Here is a 6,994-nt window from a genome sequence, read left to right as displayed (position 1 = left end):
TAGTTTCTTCACAGATTCATGGCCAGTGATGCAATTAGAAGTGAAAACACTTAATACGAGTTGTAAATTTTGTATTAAAGTCCCCAGTTGGTATAAATTGTTTGAATTGTTGGGTGGATGTGTTGTTTTTGTTGTTATATTGTCTGCAAGTTTTAGGAAATGTTATAGTTTTAGGGGAAGTTCTACCGAATTTTCTATAGAAAATAGAATTCGTCTAATGTTTACTTTGTTTATTTGGTAGTTCTAAAAAAACCAGGGCCCCATGCAGACTTCTAAAGACATCATAGACTACTCGCACCACAACCGAGAAGACCACCATTGCATGGGATCCTCGACATCGTGCGGCTGCAACAAAGGAGCAACACAGTGCGTTGGGCAGCGACATTGGCTTGATTATCAAGAATCATTGCCCCTCTTGTGGGAGTCAAGGAAAGATGTCCCACCTAAAGTCAAGGAAGTCGTTCTTCATGAATTATAGGTAAGTATTTTCAACCTCAAATATAAATTTTTATTAAAGTATACAAATATTATAAATTTTAACTACTATTTTTTGTTGAGTTTTGCAGCATCACTATGAGCTCATGAACCTCGAAGCCAATCAAAACCAGTACGTCAACGACCTTTGTGCCGGTAGGCTCACTTAATGGAAGAGCAACCTCCATAAGCATTATGAGAAATATGACAATATGGAGGTCCCTCTAGCAGTTGGGTGCCCTATGGAGTTGGTGGATCGCCGGGATGAATGGGAGTGGCTCTGCGGCCATTTTCAAGACGAGAAACACCTCGTAAGTATAATATATATATATATATATATATATATATATATATATATATTTCAATAATATATTAATCAAAATAAATTTATTTTTAAATAAAATTTTCATTTTTTCATTAATTTGTTATAAATATCTAAACTAATACGTTTTTTAATTCAATAGAAAAAAGTGAAGGCAAACTCGATCAATCGGTCGAAGAAGAAACTTCTTCACCGCTCCGGCTCACGACACTTCTCTTATAGGTTGGAGGAGCGACGTAAGGTAACCGTATATTTATTTTAACTTTTCATTCTTTTTACTCTCTATTACACAATTGGTAATCTATGTTAACATTTTTTTTCATGGGGGTTCAAAGTTTCCTGAGTTTGACATGTTCAAGGAGGTGTACGTAAAGCCCGGGGATGAGCTGACGGAGCCGTTTCATGTAAGTTAGTTCAATTTTTTAATATTCAATTAGTATTAATATTAATTACATGTATATTAAAATTAATTTGTTTATTTCATTTTTCTAGTCCACCATGGTGGAGAATGGTCAAACCGTTCTAGAGAAAGTGACTTCCCAACTTCCCCCAAAGACCCCGATCGATGAGGTGTTTCCCCCTAAGGATACCGATTTTCAGATCATGACAAATACATTCGATCAGACCCTCGGTCGTAGGCATGGGAATGTTCACCGGGGGCTTGGGAAAGCCAACCTTGGGGACCCATCTACCTCATCCTCCAAGCAGAGAATAAAAAAGGTCGAATCGCTGACATCTGAAGTGGCAGACCTAAAGGAGCATATTGGCACCCAGCAGTCTCAACTTACAGCCTAAAGCAGTTTGATGAACCAAATTTGTCTCGCCCTTCAAATCTCTAGCATTCGATTCCCCAACGTTGAACTACCTCTAACAACGACCTCCCAGTGCCCCCATGTTGCAGCATCTACGACCTCCTAGCCCCCTGCCCCAGCAGCTACGACCTCCCAGCCCCCTAACGCATCAGCAGCACCACCACCAGGCAATTGTGACATGGACAACCACCTATTTTGGTTTTGTTTTCAAATTTAAAAAAGAAAAAATTTCCTTTGTATGTACATTTTCAATAATTTTTTTAATTCAATATTCTTCTTTACATTTTATGTTTTCAATTTCATTAAATTAATTTATACATAAAACAATATTATCAACATTTAAAAGGAAAAAATAATAAATAAATAAAAATTATTTTAAAATTTAATTTTAAAATCTTACTGATACGGTCTCTATGTCCGTCGAGCAAGGGTTTGGGGGTCGAACCCCAATTTCTTCGCTCGGAGTATCACATGCAACGAACACTCATTCATCGCTCTTCATTTCGCGCAACGATCACCAATTCTGTCACGCAACATTCGTAAAATGAAGCACTTTCCTCTGTTGCATCACGAGCTTTGCACGACGTTCTATTCGTCGTCCAATGTTTTCGACGACGTATTTGCCTCTGCGTGACGGATTTCCCTTCGTCACCTAAGCAATTATGCTTAGTTGTGATCCCTTCCTAATTTTCCAGTTCTTAACAAATTGTTGTGTCAAAGTGTCTTCAACTGAATATATCTTCTTTAGAATCTTAGTTCCATAATGTTATTGCTTTTAAAAAGATTCATGGCTACAATTTGATTATTTTGCTATTACTTAAGGTTTTTTCTTTTTTTGGTTTTGTCGTCACACATGTTACCATTTATATTATTTTTGCAGATATTATTGTGGTACTACTGTTAACCAAAACTGAGGAAATAGCGTAGGATATAATTATTGTATAATAAGCAAGATTCTAAAAAATGTTAGGCACTAGTCGGGCGGTGGACTAGCGCCTAGCGCCTAGGAGGCCTAGGCGGATTTACATAAATTTACACTATATGTTATAAAATAAGAGTATATGTGTATAATTTTAGGACTTTTTTTTCTAATTTTATACAAAGAATAGTGGGCTTAGTTTGTTTTTTCTTTGAACAAAACAGTGGGCCACAAAATGGATCGAACTTGAAAGAAAAGCCATTTTTTTCAATTAAACCGACAGCTTTTCTACAACCTTTCTCGATTTCTCCAATGCTGGTCCCAATCAACCATCACTTGTTTAGTGGCTCTAGGCTAGCATTTATTATCAACAGATCTCCTTCTCTTATTTCTCTATCTACAAAGAGATCCCCTTCTCTCTTCAGTTATGCCTTTCTTTTCCTCCCTTTTTCAGTTTTTCTTTCGACTCTTTCTCTCTCTTCTTCAACAGAACGGACATATCTCTTCAACAGATCCCCTTTTCCCTCTGCAATAAAACCCAACGGATGGATTATGTGTATTGTTCATCCATGTATATTCTCAATCTACTTGGATTCATCAATTAATGTTGGGTGCAAGAGCGCAGGTTTGAAGATTTAGGTTATGGGTGGTGGATCGTGTGAATGCGAGGGGAGATTTGCAAAGAGAATCAGTTGCATCGACCGCTTCCTAGCACCGCCTTGAGCACATAGAGACGCCTAGGCGGCCGCCTAACCTGAATGATTTAGCCCAAATCGGATCGGGACTCCACCGCCGAGCGTCGATTTTTAGAACACTGATAATAAGTACTTCTCTATAACCACTACACATATACATATAGCATTATTTAAAAACTAAATCATTGCGTTTTCAAGCTTTTATTTTTTTGATAAATTAAAATGCTCTCCCGACAAAGCTAATTTTATCGGTAGAGAAAAATTGTGCAAACAAACTGTGTGTCAACAAAGGATAAGGATCCCATCTAGATTCAAATGATGGGAATCCTATGGATCTTTACATCATAGCCATTCATTGTATATTGTGCAATCAGAAATCATTTGAATTTTATTATTTAAAATTAAACACAAATAATACCTGACAAAAACTGACCGCACGATATACAATAAATAGCTAGGATGTGAGGATCCCTAAGATCCCCACCATTTGGATCCAAATGGGATCCTCACCCATCGACAAACACATCTTGTTGGCTATAAGGTACATTTCGAAGGCTTCTAAATCATTTTTTCACGAATTGTCAGGGATTAAGAATGGGGACAAAATATGTATTGTCAGGAAAGAACCACTCAATACAGAAATGGCCAACAAATTTTTTCGTCCGGAAAGACTCTTAAGTTTAGACTAGAGAAGTTATATAAGTTATATAAGTTCTTGGTTGATGAGTCGATATCATTAACTAGAGAAGTTATATAAGTTCTTGGTTGATGAGGTCATGAATAGAAGTGGGAGGGTGCTCAAACCAAACTAAATTCAAAGGTAAAAATCATTTTTTGACGAATTGTCAAGGATTTGTCGGGAAAGAACCACTCGATACAGAAATGGTCAACAAATTTTTTCGTCCGAAAAGACTCTAAGTTTAGACTTTTATCGACAAACTAATTTTGTCGTTGAAGTTAAAAAAAAAAAAAAAAAATCTTTTAAATGAGTCGATATCATTAACTAGATAAGTTATATATATGTTCTTGGTTGATGAGGTCCTGAATAACAGTGGAAGGGTGCTCAAACCAAACTAAATTCGAAGCAACAGACAAAGCTAACCTTGCCAAATGATGGGCAATTCCATTATTTTTTACGCGAAACAAAAACAAACTTACTAGCAGTAAACGAAGCTGCACTATAAAGGACATCCCCGGCAAGCAAATCCATTGCGTACCCACTATCCACACAAGTAGTGATGATGGATATAGCTTGGGAAGAGTCATTCTCCAAACGAACTCGATTATAACCCAACTGTGAGGCCAATCTCACCGCATGGAGCACCGCTTGCATCTCGACATGGAGCGCGGATGAGAGTGCTGGGATCTTCCATGCTCCTGCCCCCACGAAACCCCCTCGAGCATCTCTCAACACTACTCTTGCCCCACCAACCTTCTCTGGCAAATTTGTCGCACTGAACCCAACCATCCTCCATTATTTCTATTAGTAGATTAAATTATATAACGACAACATAACATGATATAATCAACACTGCGACAAAATGTCAAAATAAGTTTATTACAGGTGTCAAGGCACAGGGCAGCAAGGTAAGGTAACTACTTTTGGTTGATGAAGGATCCAAATCTTTTCACCAAGTCCGCAGCATTCTCACAGTCCGAATTGAACAAGTGAAACACATGTCCTTCACCATGCTCCACCACGTCGACACTCCCTCCCCACTCACTCTTTTTCAGGTCCTCATAGTACAGCTGGCCCGCCCCTCTCAGATGGTCTCCCGCCGCGAAAAATATCAACATCTTCCCGCACGCTAGCCTTTTGAAATCCTCTGGGGGCGGCCTCAGCCTACGATCCTCCAACCCACCGTTCTCCGGACATATGTACAGAAACATTTGGTCGTCCTCCTCCAAGCCCCCAAAGAACGGATGCACCAGCACAACTCCACCAATCTTCAAATCCGGTTGCCCGATGGACCCGACCCGGACAGCCAAATAGTGCGAAAAATTTGCTCCACAGCTGTCCCCGCCTATAAGCAACCGGTCAAAATCAGCGTACTTGTTTAACCACGACTCGGTTCCATACCCACTACCGTGGGACGCGAGCCATTTGAGCGCCGCCCATGAGTCTTCATAGCAAGCGGGTAGGGGGCGATCCGGGAACAACCCGTATTCGACGGACACTACGATTGCGTGGGCTTCAGCTGCCAATCGGCCGACGAAGTTGTGATAAATAGGAGAGAAGGCAGACTCGAACATAAACCCACCGCCGTGGAGGTAGAGGAGAACGGGGAGCTTTTGGGCCGGGTCGTGGATCTTGGGAAGGAAGATACGGGCAGAAACGGCGGGTTCGGGTTGAATTGTGACGTCCTTGGATTGGACACCAGTGACTGCGTCAGTCGAGGGGGGGACCTTTTGTGTCTTGTAGAATATTTCTATGCGACCGTCTTTGTACACCCGGAAGAAGCGAAATTCGCGAGCAATCCCGTCGTTGATTGGCTCCATCTTGGATAAGAGGAGGTTACAGAGGCTAAAAGTTTTAGGTTTTAACCTAAGGTTGATGATTTGAGAGAGTGATGGGATAATGGGAGGGAGAGACTAAGACAAAATTGTGGGGTTTAAAAAGGAAATGGAGCAACTTGCACATAAAGTGGTAGTCCTTGTTCAAAAAATAGTGGTTAGATCGTCCAAAGTTTGGGTTGTTGGGAATCTTTTGTGTTTGTCATTGTGTTTAACAAACGATATTATCTACAAGAATTGTGGGGTTTAAAAAGGAAATGGAGCAACTTGCACATAAAGTGGTAGTCCTTGTTCAAAAAATAGTGCTTAGATCGTCCAAAGTTTGGGTTGTTGGGAATCTTTTGTGTTTGTCATTGTGTTTAACAAACGATATTATCTACATTAAGAAAGAATTGTGATATTAATCTCACAATAAACTAGTAATAATGTAATTTAAATTCGTCTTTTTAGCGACAATCGAACTTAAGATTTCTCACTTGCAAATGAAAAGATGAATGCCGGCAATCTTGTCATTTTACCTTATCTATATGTATCTTATGAAGTTGCAAAAGCATTCAAATAGTCTATTTTTCAAGCCACCCTTTAAAGATAAGTTATGCCAAAAAAGTAATGAAATTTGAAATTGTTTAGTTAGTCAATGATTAGACAATAAATAGACGAACGATGTTGTTCAGTTAAACATTGAAAGTTTGACAATGTTAATCAAGTACATAAACGATTTTCTAATTCGGTTGGTTTTTAGCAGAGTTGATTTTTTTTAAATGACGTAGAAAATAAACAATTTCGATTATGTACAACATTACAAGATGAGAAGAAAAACCATAAATGTAGAATAGAAGGTCCGACTAAGAAGGTTTAGCATCTAGTCTTGTAATTGGCAATAGTGTTCATAATTCGATATAAACTACGCATTTGTATTAGTTAATTATATATGTTCTATCCTGGCCAAAAGAAGAAACAACAACCAAAAAAAGTGAAGATAATACTGAAATTAATGGTGTCTATCAGTTCAAGTTGGCGAGTTAACAAAGTGGAGGGGAAATTCGATTAAGCTACACAATAGACAGCCTAATTTAGTATCAAATTCGTCATCTACGAGATTCAAACCTAAGACCTCTCTCACTTCTAAGCAAAGAGGAATACCACCAGACCGTAGTACTGAGTGACTATTAATTTTTGTCATTTGATTTTTTTCAATTTATTCGATCCGACAGCTGAAAATTAAGAGGATGTGTGAAAAATAAAAAATGATATGTTG

The 6,994-nt window shown here is 38.6% G+C and overlaps 1 pseudogene across 1 annotated transcript; it reads right to left on the bottom strand.

The window, feature by feature from the left end:
* Nucleotides 1–4,316: 4,316 nt before the first annotated feature.
* On the bottom strand, nt 4,317–5,830 carry LOC148693482 (2-hydroxyisoflavanone dehydratase pseudogene; annotated as a pseudogene). Its single transcript, XR_015951863.1, has one exon. The product of XR_015951863.1 is annotated as a 2-hydroxyisoflavanone dehydratase pseudogene (transcript).
* Between the last annotated feature and the right edge of the window lie 1,164 nt (nt 5,831–6,994).

Source organism: Pyrus communis, chromosome 10, assembly GCF_041283825.1.
Source record: "Pyrus communis isolate YQ-2024b chromosome 10, ASM4128382v1, whole genome shotgun sequence".
NCBI lineage: Eukaryota > Viridiplantae > Streptophyta > Magnoliopsida > Rosales > Rosaceae > Pyrus > Pyrus communis.
The sequence above is the reverse complement of the archived record's forward strand: the minus strand, read 5'-3'. Positions and strand labels throughout refer to the sequence as shown.